We start from the raw sequence: 15,256 nt of genomic DNA on the forward strand, positions 1-15,256 counted from the left end.
GACCAAGTCAGGTTAGGGATATGGTATTATGGAGCACATTTTGATGCAATCATGCCCGTGCAAGGCCTGAAAAGAACCGAGGTGGGTCTAAATTAGTCTTAAGTTCATACAGAGCCAGAAGGGCTCTTGGAAGCTATCTGGTCCAACCCCTCATTTGATAGATGAGTCATGTGAAACCCAGAGAGAAATGACTTCTCCAAGAATGGACTGGTATGCAACAAAAGAGTTTCAGGAAGCACCGGAACTACAACTAACAACCCTAGAATTTCATTGATCCCAATACTGATTTTCTCTGCTATCATGGTAATTGTGGTGCTATGTGTAGAAAAGACTTTCACTTATTTATCTAACAAGTATTTACTGAGAGCATCATAGGGTCATATTTTTCATCATGATACAGTAGTAAGAGCATTGGCTCTGGGGGTCAGAGAACCTGGGTTCAAATGCCACATGAGAGACCTTGGGCAAGACATTTAACCTCCTCAGGTGCCTCATCTGCAAAATGAGGATGTTGAACTAGATCTCTGGGGTCCTTTCTGGCTCCAATTTATGACGCTATATACCCACAGAACTATCATGAAAGGGTATGAGTGTCTCCTCAACGTGCAGCCCTTACCTCCATTTCAGAAGCTTATGCTATAGTTGGGGAAACAAGACAAATCTTCTCAAAGGAGGTAACCTTGTCATAGTGGATAGAGTACCAGCCTTGGAGGTGGGAAGACCTAAATTCAAATACTGCCTCTGACTTTTGCTAGTTGTGTGACCCTGGGCAAGTCACTTAATATCTATGTGTCTCAGGCAAGTCCCTAGGATTTATCTTAAGTTACAAAGGTTTAGGATCTGCAAAGACAAAAGGAGCTCAGCACACTGCTGAAACTAGACTAAACGGCAGCCTATGTTTAAATGACAAATGAGTGGGCTAGTCAGTCAATAAGTCTGAGAAAAGTGCTTCTTAACGTGGGGTCTGTGAACTTTAAAAAACATTTTTTAATTAACTCTATTTCAATATAATTGGTTTCCTTTAAAATACGTATTTTATTTTGTACATTTAAAAAATGTATTCGGAAAATGGGTCCACAGGCTACACACACACACATTAAAAACCCCTTCTCTAGAGGAAGAGTTCAGAAGAGAGGAAAAAAGAGTTCTGAGGCCTGAAGCTGGGGTTTTGAGCTGGAGGCTGAAGGAGGAGGAAAATTCATAGACACAGAGAGGAGACAAAGAGAGTAGTAACTCAGCAGCAATTGCAGCTGAGTCATATTAATTCTGTGATATTGGAACAGGTCACTTCACCTCTAGAGGCCCCAGATTTTTTACCTATGAAATGACAGAGTCGGGCCAGATGACGTCATATGTCCTTTCTAGCCCTAAAACTATACAGTTCTAGCAACAGCCCAGGAGGGGAATGCTGAACTTGAAAGTCACAAAACCTGAGGATGAATCCAAGCTCTGCTCACTTGCTGCCTTAGTGACCTGGCATCTCACTGGACCTCTGTGTTCTCATCTGTAAAATGAGGCAGTCAGACTAAACGACCTCCAGATCTCTGATCCCATGTGAACCCATAGAAATTGCACTGGGCCCTTCCCAAAGCATTGCCCACACACACCTACTCAGTTCTCCTGCTCACTTCTCGGGCTCACCCATCATTTTCTAGAGGAAACCAATTAGGAAGATGAAGTTCACCTTTCTTCATTTCTCCTTTGTGAGGCTGGAGGGAAGTGGAGGGGGAAGGGAAAGCAGACTAGGTTGTTTATTAAGCCTCACAAGGTTGGCCTCCACTTCCTACTTGGGGACAGTTCCTGATCAGATGCACACTGGCTAAAAATAGAAGCCGTTTCTAAACAGTTATGCCTGCTATCTTGGCCAGCTGGTTCACACAGTCCAAACGCCCAAGGGACTACCCAGGGCAAGCATCTCCACAACTCCAGGAAGTTGGGCCAGCAATAGCTACGGTGTTTTCCTAAGTAATAATAGGCCTGGGCTGCAAAAAGTAAACTCATTCTGCCCATTGTGGAACAAAGAAAAATAAACATTAGCAGTGAGCTAGAAGTCTGGATAGAAGATGATCAAACAAGAAGCCCATCCACACATAAATGCCCTCTTTCCACCTCCAAGTGTGGCTTTGTCTTCAGCCTTTCCCCTTCTATATTCTCTTTCCCTTGGAGATTTCATTCACTCTCGTGCTTTTTGGCCCAGTGGACAAAAGAGCCAGGCCTAGAGTCAGGAAGACTCATCTCCCTGAGTTTAAATCTGGCCTCAGACACTTACTAGCTGTGTGACCCTGGGCAAGTCACTTAACCATGTTTGCCTCAGTTTCCTCATCTGTCAAATGAGCTGGAGAAGGAAATGGCAAACCACTCCAGTACCAAGAAAACCTCAAATGGGGTCACAAAGAGTCAGACACAACTGAAATGACTGAACGGTAACAACATGTCTTTATCACTCCCATGCAAATGATTCTCAAATCCAGCCTGAGTTTCTCCTCTGAGCACCAGCCCTGGAGTCAGGAGGACCTGAGTTCAAATCTGGCCTCAGACACTTGACACTTACTAGCTATGTGACCTTAGGCAAATCATTTAACCCCACTTGCCTTGTCTGCCCCCTCAAAAAAAAAAGATTTAGAATCATAAATCTAAATCTGGATGGGATCTCAGAGGTCATCTGGTCCAAGTCCATCATTTTATAGATAAAACTGAGGCTCAGAGAAGGTCAGAAAAATAGTAAGCATCAGAGGCAAGTCTGGAACCCAAGTCCTTAGATTCGAGAGCCAATGGTTCTGCCAACAACTCTAACTCAACCAGTCCAAACCAACGCCTTTCCCTCCACCCCCAAACCTGTCCACCCTTCCAACTTTCCTGTTTCTTCCTTCTGTACCACCACCCAGTCACCCAGGCTTGAAACCTCTAAATCAGCCATCTTTGACTCTTCCCCATCCCTTCCCCTATCACATACAGACAGTTGACAGTCCCATCAATTCAACTTCCACAACACTTCTGGCATCTAACGTTCTAAGTTAGGTCTTCATCGCCTCCCACCTTGACAACTGTGATAGGTTCCTAACTGGACTGTTCCCTCTCCAATCCGTCCTTCAAATAGCTGCTGGAATAATCTTCCTAATGTACAAGTCTGATCATTCCATTTTCAATGGCTCCCTATTGCCTAAAGCAGGGAATCTCAAGCTGGGGTCCATGAACTTCTTTAAAATATATGATCCCCATATTTTAATATAATTGGTCTCCTTTGTACTTCTCTGCATTTTATTGTATGTATTTAAAAACATATCTCTATGAAGAGGTCCATAAACTTTACTAGACTATCCGATGGGTCCACAACAAAAAAAGATCAAAAAGTCCTATGGGCCAAGTCATAAACTTATAAACTCTTCAGTATTATATTTATAATCTGGTTCACCTACTTTCTACCTTTACTTCCCATTACTCCCCTCTCCATAATTCTGTGTTCCATCCAAAGGGACTCCTAGCTATTCCCCTATTCCATGTTCAATTCAGTTCAATGTGCCAGGCTTTGTGTTAAGTGCTGGCACATGTGACCCTCCACCTCCATGCGTTCCCAGAGGCATTTCCCTATTATTTGGAATGAAGTCTTTCCTTATCCCTGCTTGGTGATGTCCTAACTCTTTCTTCAAAGAGCAGTTCAGGTGCTATCTCTTCCATGAGGCCTTTTCTGATCTTTTTTCCAGCTCTCTCCTTCGCCCCTATCAAATTCTACCTTGTATCATACTCCATTCTATACACAGAGTATTATTGTCATTAGACCATAAGCTCTTTGAGAGAAGGTACTATGCCATTTTAAAAAAAGATTCTTCCCCCAGCACCCATCCCATCACAACGCATTGAATATATCGGCCCTTAATAAACATTATTGAACTAAATGTGGGTGTGAAGGACTAGACCCTGGCAAAACTGTTGTTTGTTTTCAGTGTTATCGCTATTAGGTGAGTCTGAGGTCTTCCTGCTATGCAGTCCCATCCACCCACATATATCATGGCAGCCTACCTGGGTCTCTATTTCCTCCCTGACTCCCACCAAGAGTGTGATGCAGTAGATCTAGTGGGGAGTGGGGGGTGGTAGGAGAACTAGGTTTTTGGCATTAATTAATTGCTACCAATTGCCACCTATCAATTGTGTCAACTTTGTCAAGTTCTAACTTCTAAGCCTCAGTTTCCTTTTCTTCCCTGTAAAATGAGGGTTTGGATTAAGTCACAAGGTTTAGAGGTGGAAAAGACCTTAGAGCTCATTTAGCCCAACCCTATTTGTTTTATAGGTCTCTAACATACTAGGTGGGGACAGTTAGGTGGTGAATACAATGCTGGGGCTGGAGTCAGGAAGACCAGAGTTCAAATTTGGTCTCAGATACTTACTAGATGTCTGACCCTGAGAAAGTCACTTAACCCAGTTTGCCTCAATTTTCCTATCTGTAAAATGAGCTAGAGAAGGAAACAGCAAACTACTCCTGTATCTCTGCCAAGAAAACCTCAAATTTTGTCACAAAGTGTCAGAAATGATTGAAAAAAAAAACCTAAACAACGACAAAAACAGCAGGAGGAGACTCATTTTCCTGAGTTCAAATTTGACCTCAGACACTTACTAGCTGTGTGACTCCGGGAAAGACACTTAACCCTGCATGCCTCATCTGAAAAACGAGTGGGCAAAGGAAATGGCAAAGCACTCCAGGATCTTTGCCAAGAAAACCCCAAAGGGCGTCATGGAGAGTTGGACATAACTGAAATGAGCGATCAACAACAAAACAGACATGATTACAAAATGTGATTCTGGCTTCAACTTTGTTATTATTTAGTTTGATTATCTGATTACCCATTGTTCTTATATTGTTATTATGTTTGGTTATCTGATGGTGTCAATGGATCGATTATCTCTGTAGTGCTATATCTGTGAATTTATCATCCCAAGATAGCTTCTGCTCTCTCACCCCACCCCAACCTGTCTATTCTAGACCATCTCTCTCTCCTCAGCACTCACTGTGTATTAAGAAACATCACCGGGGAGAGAAGAGCACATGCTGCCCAGTCATTCTATGAGGCTTTCAAGATTCCAAAGTCAAAAAGAAGCAGGACTTGCCTTTGTCTCCCCCACACAGGTAACAGAGAACTTTACAATCACCTCTTTGTATATGTTTGTACATGTGTGAAAGAGGATATAACATATTATATAACATATACATGAAATGTATTTCGATATGTATATGATAGCTAATACATGTAAGATAAGATACATAATACCTAATTTTACCTTCTACATATTTTCATATACATGAAACATACATATTTCATATAGAATACATTGTAACACAATAGTATATTATGCAATGTAATATTAATATACTATACAGCATAGAATATCATAATATATACGTGTATGTCTCATCCTGTCTGATAGAATGGCAGCTCCTTGAGAGCAGGACACGTTTCACATTCACCTTTCTGTCGCCAGTGTAGCACGCAGTAGGAGCTTGATAAATGTTTATTGAGATTAACTGAATATTCGCCACTAATGACTACTTTTTGGTTTAGGCTGAAGGAAGTACCACAATCTGTCTTGCTTTAAGGGTAGCTTTGAGTGGAACGGTTCAGTGTCTCAGTGGGCAAATTGAAATTTTTGTAATTCGGAGACAATGCGGTGTAGAGGAAAGAACACTGAATTTGGATCTGAGCTGGAATTCTTACTTTTACACTTATTAGCCATGTGACCCTGAACAATTCATTTCAATATTGTGCCTCAGTTTCCTCACATGTAAAATGGGGGAAATAATACACTGCATAAATCACACTGTTATGAAGAAGGCCATAAACCGTTATAGAAAGAGAAACCCTAAAGCACTACAGAAATGCAAGTTGTTATTCAGAAAACTCTGTGCTAGAATTTAAGGTATGTTTATAACCAAGTTTCCTACACATGTCATGGGGAACTGTTCCCCAAAATACAATCTGAGCTACCACCCATTCCATAAAGATCCTATTTTCCAAAATCACCAGTGCTAAGTCCCTCTCCACCCAAGGGGGATAAGCCTGAAAGGAGTGGGGACACCTGAAGATTCCTCAGCCCAGCCTCAGACCGATGCTGGCTCCCCGCATAGTTAGAGGAATAACCAGATAGGCCTATGCAGAACGCAGAGATTTAATGCAGGTGAGAAGAACCCCTGGGAGGCAATCACGAAAGAGCAAGTGATATGTGATTGCCGGGGCTGGCCATCAATCAAGCAGGTATTCGTTGAGTTTCCTGTTCTAAGTACTATGAGGATCCAATAGAACTGAAGCCACCAAATATCTATTAAGCACCTACTGTGTGCAAGGCGATGGGGCACAAAGACAAAAAAAAATAGATCCTGTCCTCAAAGAGCTTCAGTTCTACTGGGAAGACACAAAATATACATGTAAGGTGAAAGAAATAGCTCAAGATGTGGGTCAGGCCCTAAAAGGGCTCACGTGTACAGGCATCAGAGAGGTGGCCCAGAAGTCCGAAAGACTTGGGTACAAATCCTACCATTGACCTATATTGTCTGTTATCCTAGGTAAGTCATTGAACCTCTCAATGTCCCAAGCACCTAAGACTGTAAGTTGTAGAGGAGTCTAACGTTTCTGGTAGAGGAAGTTTTTCACGCAGAACTCCCTACGGCAATTAAATCACAGGTTTGATCATAAAGAAAAGCAGCACCCCTGCCTCCACTACTTTGTAATGTTATGAGGATCAAACAAAATAATATACTTAATCTCTTTGAAATTTCAAAGTGTTATATAAACGTTAATTATTATTATTAAGAAGATCTGGTTGGGTAGAGAAGAGTAAATGTATGAGACAAGTCAAGTTTTCTCATCTGTAAAATGAAACATCACTGGATTGGGAGCGGGGTGGTGGTGTCAAGAGACCAAAGTTTTGGTCTTACCTTTATCACTAACCAAATGTGTAAAGTTGGGCCAGTCATCAAATCTTTGAGGGGCATCGATCTCCATATCTTAATCTTGCCTGTGTTAGGTATGGCTCTGGCAGCCTGGTAAATCCTATGGACCGCTCCTGCTGCCCAGTGTTTTTAAATGCATTGAATAAAATTAAAATGCATAAAATTATATACATATGCGTACACAAACACACATATATATTACATATATATATAAAGGAAACAAATTTTATTGAATTAAAGATGTAATTTTTCTCACCTTAGTTCATGGACCCCTTGAAATCTATCCATAGACTTCTCCAAGAACTGTGGACCCTGGATTAACAACCTCTGTTTCTCTATAATGCCTTCTAGTTCATTCATTCTGTTATTCTAAGTGCCAAGTGGAGTAAGAAGAGATCATTTCTATATGTGGTAGTTAGTGAAAGCTTCACAGAAAGGATAGGATTTGACCTGAGTCTTAAAGGTTGGGTAAAATTTGCATAGACTGAGATAAGTGGCAGGGCATTATGGGGGGGTGAGATCAAAAAAAGATGCAAGGTAAAGTTTGGGTTGTTAGGATATCTAATCCAACCCTCTCAAGGTTGTGACTTATCCAAGGCCATACAGTCAGTCGTTGGCAAAGCTAATCTTTGCTAATCCTAGAACAGAAGTCTCAACTCCCAGGCTAGCATTCTTTCTGTTGACTAAGATTGCTCTAGGTCTGGAGTGAGAGCAGCTAGATGGTGCAGTGTTGGACCTGGAGTCAGGAAGACCCAAGTTCAAATCCGGCCTCAGACACTTACTAGCTGTGTGACCCTGGGCAAATTGCTTAACCCTGTTTGCCCTAGTTTCCTCATCTGTAAAATGATTGAGAAAACCCCAAGTGGGGCTGTGAAAAGTCAGACGTGACTGAACAACAAGGCCTGGAATATAACTAGGACATTCACTGACTTGTTTGATGTGGTGCTAGCATTGGGTTATATTTTCTCACTGCATGCCAGCCAGTCCTCATTCGGGATCCTCAGATGTGGAATTCTGGCAGGGCTGTGCTGGTAAATGTTTAACAACTGGTTCTCTGGGAGGAAAAAATGTACCCATGACACTAGTTTAAGTTTAATCTGCATTATTAACATTTTCTCCATCACTTTCCTAATCAACAAAACAATAAATCAAGCCTTGATTGGCTTTTTGTCATTTCCGAGGTGCGAATGTTCACACCGAAACGCTAACGGTGAGGTCTTGAGAGCTGGTTAGAGCTGGTTCCAGCACCCTCTTAGATTCTGGCTCACTGCATTCTGGTGGGAGGCCCAAGGTACTTTCCTAGCTCCTGGGAGAGGGGTGCGGTGCATCTAACAGCAAGACTTATAAATCTTGTGCCTGGCAAGGCAGGTCCAAAAGAAGTCACTGCGTACTCAATATATGTTCAATATTGGGGGATACAAAGGAAACAGAAAACATCCTCCTCTTAGGTGGGGATGATGACTAAAACATAGACTATAATTAGCTAAATAATGAAACGATAATACTAACAACTCACATTTACATAGCAAGTTTACAAAGTGTTCCCTTCACACTATCTGGTGAGCATTACCATCTCCATTTCACAGACGAGTAAACTAAGACTCAGAGCAGTGAATTGACTTGTTCATGGTCACATAGAGCTGGAGGGGGCCTCATGGGTCATTTAGTCCAGGTTAGGCCCAGAAAAGTTATGTGACTTGCCCAAAGTCCTAAAAGGAGTAAATAGCAGGGCCAAGACTCATACTGAGTCCATATTCAGCAGCCTTCCCACCATACCACTACTTCTATTATACCTGGCTTCCTTTTGTAGACATGACAGAATGATGCAAGTCCACACCTCATTTCCTCCATCTCTGGAGCCCTCTGCAGTCCATCTGGGCTACATCTGGGGTACAGAAGTACCCCACCTCTGGCCACGAAGGGACTTCACCACTGAAACCTCCACCTGCCTGAAGGCTTTGAGGTAATACCCTACAAAAGGCTGGGGATCCTTGAACCAAGGTCACTTACAACTGGGTTTCAAACTAGCTCCCATCCCTCTGGGCCTCCCAAAGAATAAGTTTCCTCATCTGGTGAAGAAAGAGGCTGGAGTAGAGGAACTCCAAGGACCCACCGAGCTCAAGGTCCTTTGAGTTTCAGAGAGGCTCTTCAGCCTGCACCATGAGCCCAGAACAAAACTCACTTTTCAGCACATCTTCTCTGTCATCACCGAATAGAAGCATCTAAATCTCCTCAGGGCACTGGCATTCCTCTCTGTGTGGTGTTGATCTAAGGCAACCCACATAACAGGCTTTGGTTTGCCTGTGATGTTTCCTTTGAGTCTAACATTACTGTCAAGACACTGGAAAGATAGGGGCCACACCCTACACGTGTCATTTTCTTTCAGAGCCTTCCCAAGCTGGCAGCCTTCTAAAATGGCCCCCATCCTTGAGTTTCCTAAAATGGATGCCCACACGGACTTCTTAACAAACTCTTTTCTTCAGTTCAAACAATGCATAACATGACCACGTGGCTGATGGATTGGTGTCGCCCAAGGCTGGCCAGGAGAAATCAGGAGTCTGGTTTAGTGGTTAGGGATCAGGAGAAACCCTCAGGTATAGACAGACAAAAGGGTCAAGTCAAGAGAATTCAGGTCTAGCAGGGAGGCAAAGTCCAAAGTCTGGGGACTGGGGGGAGGGTAAGATGAACGGGACTAGAAACCATGAGAAATGATGAAAGGTTTGGTTTCAGTGAAATCTGTATGGACTGATCCAGAGTGAAGTGAGCAGAACCAGAAAAATAAGATATACAATAACAATACTATAAAAAACAAACAACTTTGAAAGACTTAAAAATTCTGATCAACACGCTGACCAACCACAATTCTAGAGGACTAACGGTGAAGATGCTAATTACCTCCTGAGAACTGATAGATGAAGAATGAGACATATATTTTTTGGACATGTATAATGCTGGAATTCATTTTACTTGACTATGCATATTTGTTATAAGGGTTTGAAGCTTTGCTTTTGTTTTTCCGGTAGTGGTTAATATGACGGAGAGAAAACATTTTGTTAATTGAAAAAATAAAATTTAATTTAAAAAAACAGAATGGTGCTAGAGAACAAGATTGGTAAACGCTGATCCTGGAGAAGAGGCAATTTGAATCTTGGTTAGTTTGTACAGACTGTTAGGTGTGTGTGGTCCTAGGCCCATAGGTGCTGATCATAATTAAAAGCAAGACAAAAGTCTGAAAAAGAGCAGAGATTCTAGGATTGCCTCACAAGAGGAAACAACGCCACCTGAGAGCAGGCATATGTGCTGCTGACAATACCATCCATTCAACCTGGTTTGATAGCCTGGGGTTAAGGTCCAAGTCAGATTGTCCCATCCGTTGTCCCATTGGTTCTGGCCCACCTTGGAGCTTTAAAGGATAGGAAGTATTTGGAGAGGCCAAGAGGAAAGAGGCAGAAATGGGAAAATATATTGTGTGTCACTGGAGGCAAGTCTCTACCCCTCTCTTCCTTTTCTTCCAAAGGGTTAACAACTGGTAGATCAACCCTATAAAAATATAGCAGGCCCAAAGGAGTGTGCATGGGATGAGTGGGTGTAGGCCGGCTGTAGACTTCTTCAAGATTCAGGTAAGCAAACAGGGCCTAGGAAGCTATGGTGGTTGTTCTCCAAAGGCACGTGTACAGATGTGTGTATGTGTTTACATGCCCAACAGGGTTGGCTGGGATTATTCATTTGTTCATTCAACAACTATTTATTATGCACTCCAGCTACCAACTAAGGGAAAAGGTTTTTCTCTTTACCCCACAACCTGGGAGTGTCTTGGGCTTCCAATCTGAAAACGCTGCCTTGGCTTTGGCTCTGGTTTGGAATGGCACAGAAGAACACATCAATGAAAGGTTAACCTGTTCTTCATATCTGCCCGTTGTTGGGGCATCTAGATCCTGACCTGGGACTGGGGGCATCAGGAAGAAAGGGAAGGTCTGTGCAAGTCTCAGGAAGTCTGCCATTTAAGATGCTATGCTAAGGTCATAGGAGATACAGAGAATAATAATAATAATAGTTAGCATTTATATAGTGCCTACTATATGCCAAGCACTTCACAAATATTATCTCGTTTGATTCTCATAACAACTCTGGGAGGTAAGTGGTATTATTATCCCCATTTTACAGTTGAGGAAACCGAGGCAAATGGAGGTTAAGTGACTTGCCCAAGGTCACACAGCTAGTCAGGCTCTGAGGCCAGATTTGAACTTGGGTCTTCCTGACTCTAGGCTCAGTCATCTATGCACTGCACCATAGGACTACCTCTTGAAGAAAAACATAACAACGCCACCTCAGTTTCCTCATCTGTAAAATGCAGTTGAACTAGAAGGCCTGTAAGTTTTGTGGCATTTGAAAAGTTTGAGAAACATAATTTCTTGGTAATTGGTTATTTTATTAATAATGCTAGCATTTTATTAAGAGGGGTCATTGGCACTCTCGAATGCCAAAGACCATCATGGTGGCAGGTTCATGGATTATATACTCTTGGAAGAAGGGTACTCCTGAAGATGGCAATCAACTCCGATGGATTAATAATTAATGAGAGAATGAATGAGGGGCTGAGAGTGACATCATGTTACTCTTGGACCGAGAGACTATCCCTCACCTCCAGCCTTGGGCAATCTAGACAAAGGATCTACCTACACCCAAGCTTGACTGAATGGAACTCAGATTAGAGCTTCCTTGTAAGGTTGGGTGGGGTCTGGTAGAGGAGAAAGTTCAACCTTGAGAGATTGTTTTTGAAATGAGGACTTTAGAAAAGGGGGGAACTCTGGATTTCCCCAAATCATTGGTTATTAATAATTTCTCTCAGCTTTCAGCTCTAAATTTATGATCCTATGAATTAACAGTCCAGTCAGTTGGGCAAAGAAAACTAATATACTTGAGAGATTAATAACATGACGGAAGGTCAATGACTTTGGATTGGTTTGCTGTTAGGTTATCTCTCATTCTATCTTTCCCATTTTGGAAATTTGGTGAATTGACTTTGCGCACACAGAACCAGAATACTTTTAAGGACATTTGGCCGGTCCTTATTGGGATGGAGGGAGTCTGTTCCCGTTTTACAGATGGATAAACAGATAGGGGAGCCATTAACGGCACCGTGTGACGTCTCTCTGAACCAGTTTTTGCTCTATCCTTTTGCTGACTATAGAAGTGTGAACCCAACTGGGGCCAACTTCATGGGTCTTCTTCTGTTAGTTCCTGTACTAACACATGAATATAGCTCAGTGATCTGGCTTTCAGGAATTTGTCTGGAGTTACTTTGTCAGGGTCATCTCGCCCTACCAACGGCCGAGAGCAGTGTTTTCCGAGGTTGGATTGCATCAGGAAGATTCTTTATATTTGTCCTATGGTATTATCGTTGAGAGCCTCAATACAGCAGGAAGAAAAGGTGCCGAATGCCTCACCCTAATGAAGGGAGTGTGTGTGAGAGAGAAATTGATCCTTGTGGGTGGGGTAACAGACAGCCTATCTTCCATGATTAAAGTGATTACACTTCTAGCTGTTCCTGGCCCTGTCGTGTTGGGACATGACCTCAGTCTCACTCTCGGTCAGGAAAACGGCGATCTATCAGTTCTCACGATAAGGCAGAAATGGGCGTGCTTGGCCAGATCTAAGATCCAGTTTGAACTCTGGTTGCTCTTCGGCAGCCCTGGGACACTGGTGGGTGATATGACTTCCCAGCTCCAAGAAACAGGCCATGTAGGGCCAATGGTGAGAACAGTGGATTTGGAATCTAAAGACCTGGGTCCAGATACCGACTCCTCCACTTAATGCCTGTGTGACCTGGACAAATCACTTAACCTCTCTGACCCTCAGTGTCCCCATCTGTCCAATGAGAGACAAAATGGCATCCAAGGTCCCTTCCAGCTCTAAATCTGCGGCCACTTCCCATTTGTATGACCAGCTGGCATCTATTCCTTTACATTTTTGGCATTTAATTCAACAAATTTTTTAAAAAAAGAAATAGCTTGGTACAGGAGTTAAAAAAAACACACACACTGCCTTTAACATCAAAAGACCTAGGTCTCAACTCTACAACTTAGCTGAGTGACCTTGGCCTACTTACTTAACCTTTCTGGGCCTCATTTTCCTCATCTATAAAGTGGAGACCACAGCATCCCCACTACCTGTACTTCACAGGGTTGTAACGAGAAGCCAATGAAAGAATCTCTAAGTCAAACGCTAACTCTAACATACTATTTCAATGCCAGCAAGTATACCACTATAGCCTTGATTTGGCTCTTAACGGGACACAGAGAGGAATAGCTTGTCTTTTCTTATACCTATTTCTTGTTTTTCACATCACCATGAGTTTCTTGAGGGAGGAGACTGTCTTACTCGTCTTTTATATGCTTATGGTGCCAGGCACATAGTAAGCCCTCAACAAATGTTTTCTGACTGACACATACATAGAGGGCACACTCTAGGTCAATATTTGTAATCTTCCAGAAAGTTTGTCCAGGCCCTCTTTTGCTATTGTTCAGTCACTTCAGTCATATCCAAGTCTTTGCGATGCCACTGGGGTTTTCTTGGCATGCAGAGATACTGGAGTGTGTTACCATTTCCTTCTCCAGCTCATTTTACAGATGTGGAAACTGAGGCAAACAGGGCTAAGTGATTTGCCCAGAGTCACACAGCTAGGAAGTGTCTGAGGCCGGATTTGAATTCAGGAAGATGAATCTTCCTAACTTTAGGCCCAGCACTCTTATCAACTGCACCACCTTGCTGGCCCCAAAGGCCCTCTTTACATAATCACTCCTGGCATACATTTCCAGAGTTTACATGGGCAAGAAAGAAATGAAGAAACCCATTCAAAATTCCACTGCCCTATACCCTTGCAAATCTCTGACTGACTTAGAGGGGACTGGAATTTTGAAGCTGCCCACATCTAGTGTGTCTTCCTGATTCAGCATTCTCCCCTAAACCTCCATCAAATTCTCAGGCCCTTGGCCTTGAGTACTCAGTGTTGCTATAAGAAAAGCAATCCACAAAAACTATGGTGCCCTTCCCAAATACTCAAAAAAAAATCAGAGCAGTTTGGGGCTGGAAGAGACCTCAGAGAGCATTTTTTTCCCAACTCCCTCACTTACAGGTAAGGGTAATGAAGCCTGGACCCCATTTGCCCTGCCTGTCAGCAGCAGAGATGGGACCAGAAACCAGACCTCCTAACTCTGAAGCTTATGTTCTTCCCACGTTGGGTGGTACTCACGGAACTCCACTACACACCAGCTAAGGAGAGACCTAGCCTGGTCAAAGTTTTCATTTTTCCCATGATTCTTATAGTTGCACATTGTCATACACCCAACATACACCGAAACACTAGGAGGAACACCACTGTCAGCCTAAATAAAGATTTTATTTTTGCAAGATTGAAAAATGGCAGTGTGTAACAGTGGCTAGAGTACTGACCTCAGAACCAGGAAGACCTGGGCCCAAAGCCTACCTCTGTCACATATTTGGCTGTGTGACCCTAGGGAAGTCACTTAACCTCAGTATTCTAGGTAACTCTCTAAGACTCTAAGCGGCAGAAAAGGTACAGACCTGCTTTGGCAGGAGGAAATTCCTCACCTGAGTGTTTTTTATATCAATGAAATCATAGGTCAAAGTGACAAAGCTTCCTATTCACCCCAGGGGCCCCGTCTCTACCTAAAAGAGGATGTGGAAGAGCAATACAATAAGCTATGTGAGACCCACACAAAGAACAGATAGTCAACACCTGCAGCCTTGATAGGAATCAGGACCAAGATGTCCACATCTCCAGTAGGAGGCAGAGTGGGTGGCTGACTGAAATCAAGTATGATTCAAAGGAGCTAGAAAGTGGTATATCAGAAAATAACCACAAGAACTAATAATAATAATAAGTCATACATGTATGTATATATATGTAGGTATGTATGAGATAATATTGGTAAAGCTCTTTGCAAAATCTTGAAGAACTCTCTCTCTCTCTCTCTCTCTCTCTGAGACAGAAAAAGTTGGAAACACCTTTCTGAGGTCTCCCAACCCCTACAACAAGGAAGAAAATGGCTTACACTGCAAACCTCTAAGTCTTTTTCTGGCCGGGAGAAAAAAAATGTCTTGGCAGCTTAAAAGCAAAAGGCAGCTACTATGACAGTAATCTACTTTCTGTCTCCTTCTCTCCAAGACAGGCACAGAGAGGAGAGAGAGAAAAGACGAGGGAGAACGAGAGGGAGAGGGAGAGGCGGAGGGAGAGAGGGAAAGGGACAGAGGGAGAAGGGGAGAGGGAGGGTGTGTGTGTGTGTGTGTGTGTGTGTG

The 15,256-nt window shown here is 42.8% G+C and overlaps 1 protein-coding gene across 1 annotated transcript in view; it reads right to left on the minus strand.

The window, feature by feature from the left end:
* LOC118829639 (death-associated protein kinase 3-like) overlaps positions 1–15,256 on the minus strand; it is a 180,530-nt gene that overhangs the window by 89,158 nt on the left and 76,116 nt on the right. The window lies entirely within an intron of this gene.

This window comes from Trichosurus vulpecula, chromosome 8 (genome assembly GCF_011100635.1).
Source record: "Trichosurus vulpecula isolate mTriVul1 chromosome 8, mTriVul1.pri, whole genome shotgun sequence".
In the NCBI taxonomy this organism is placed as follows: Eukaryota; Metazoa; Chordata; class Mammalia; order Diprotodontia; family Phalangeridae; genus Trichosurus; species Trichosurus vulpecula.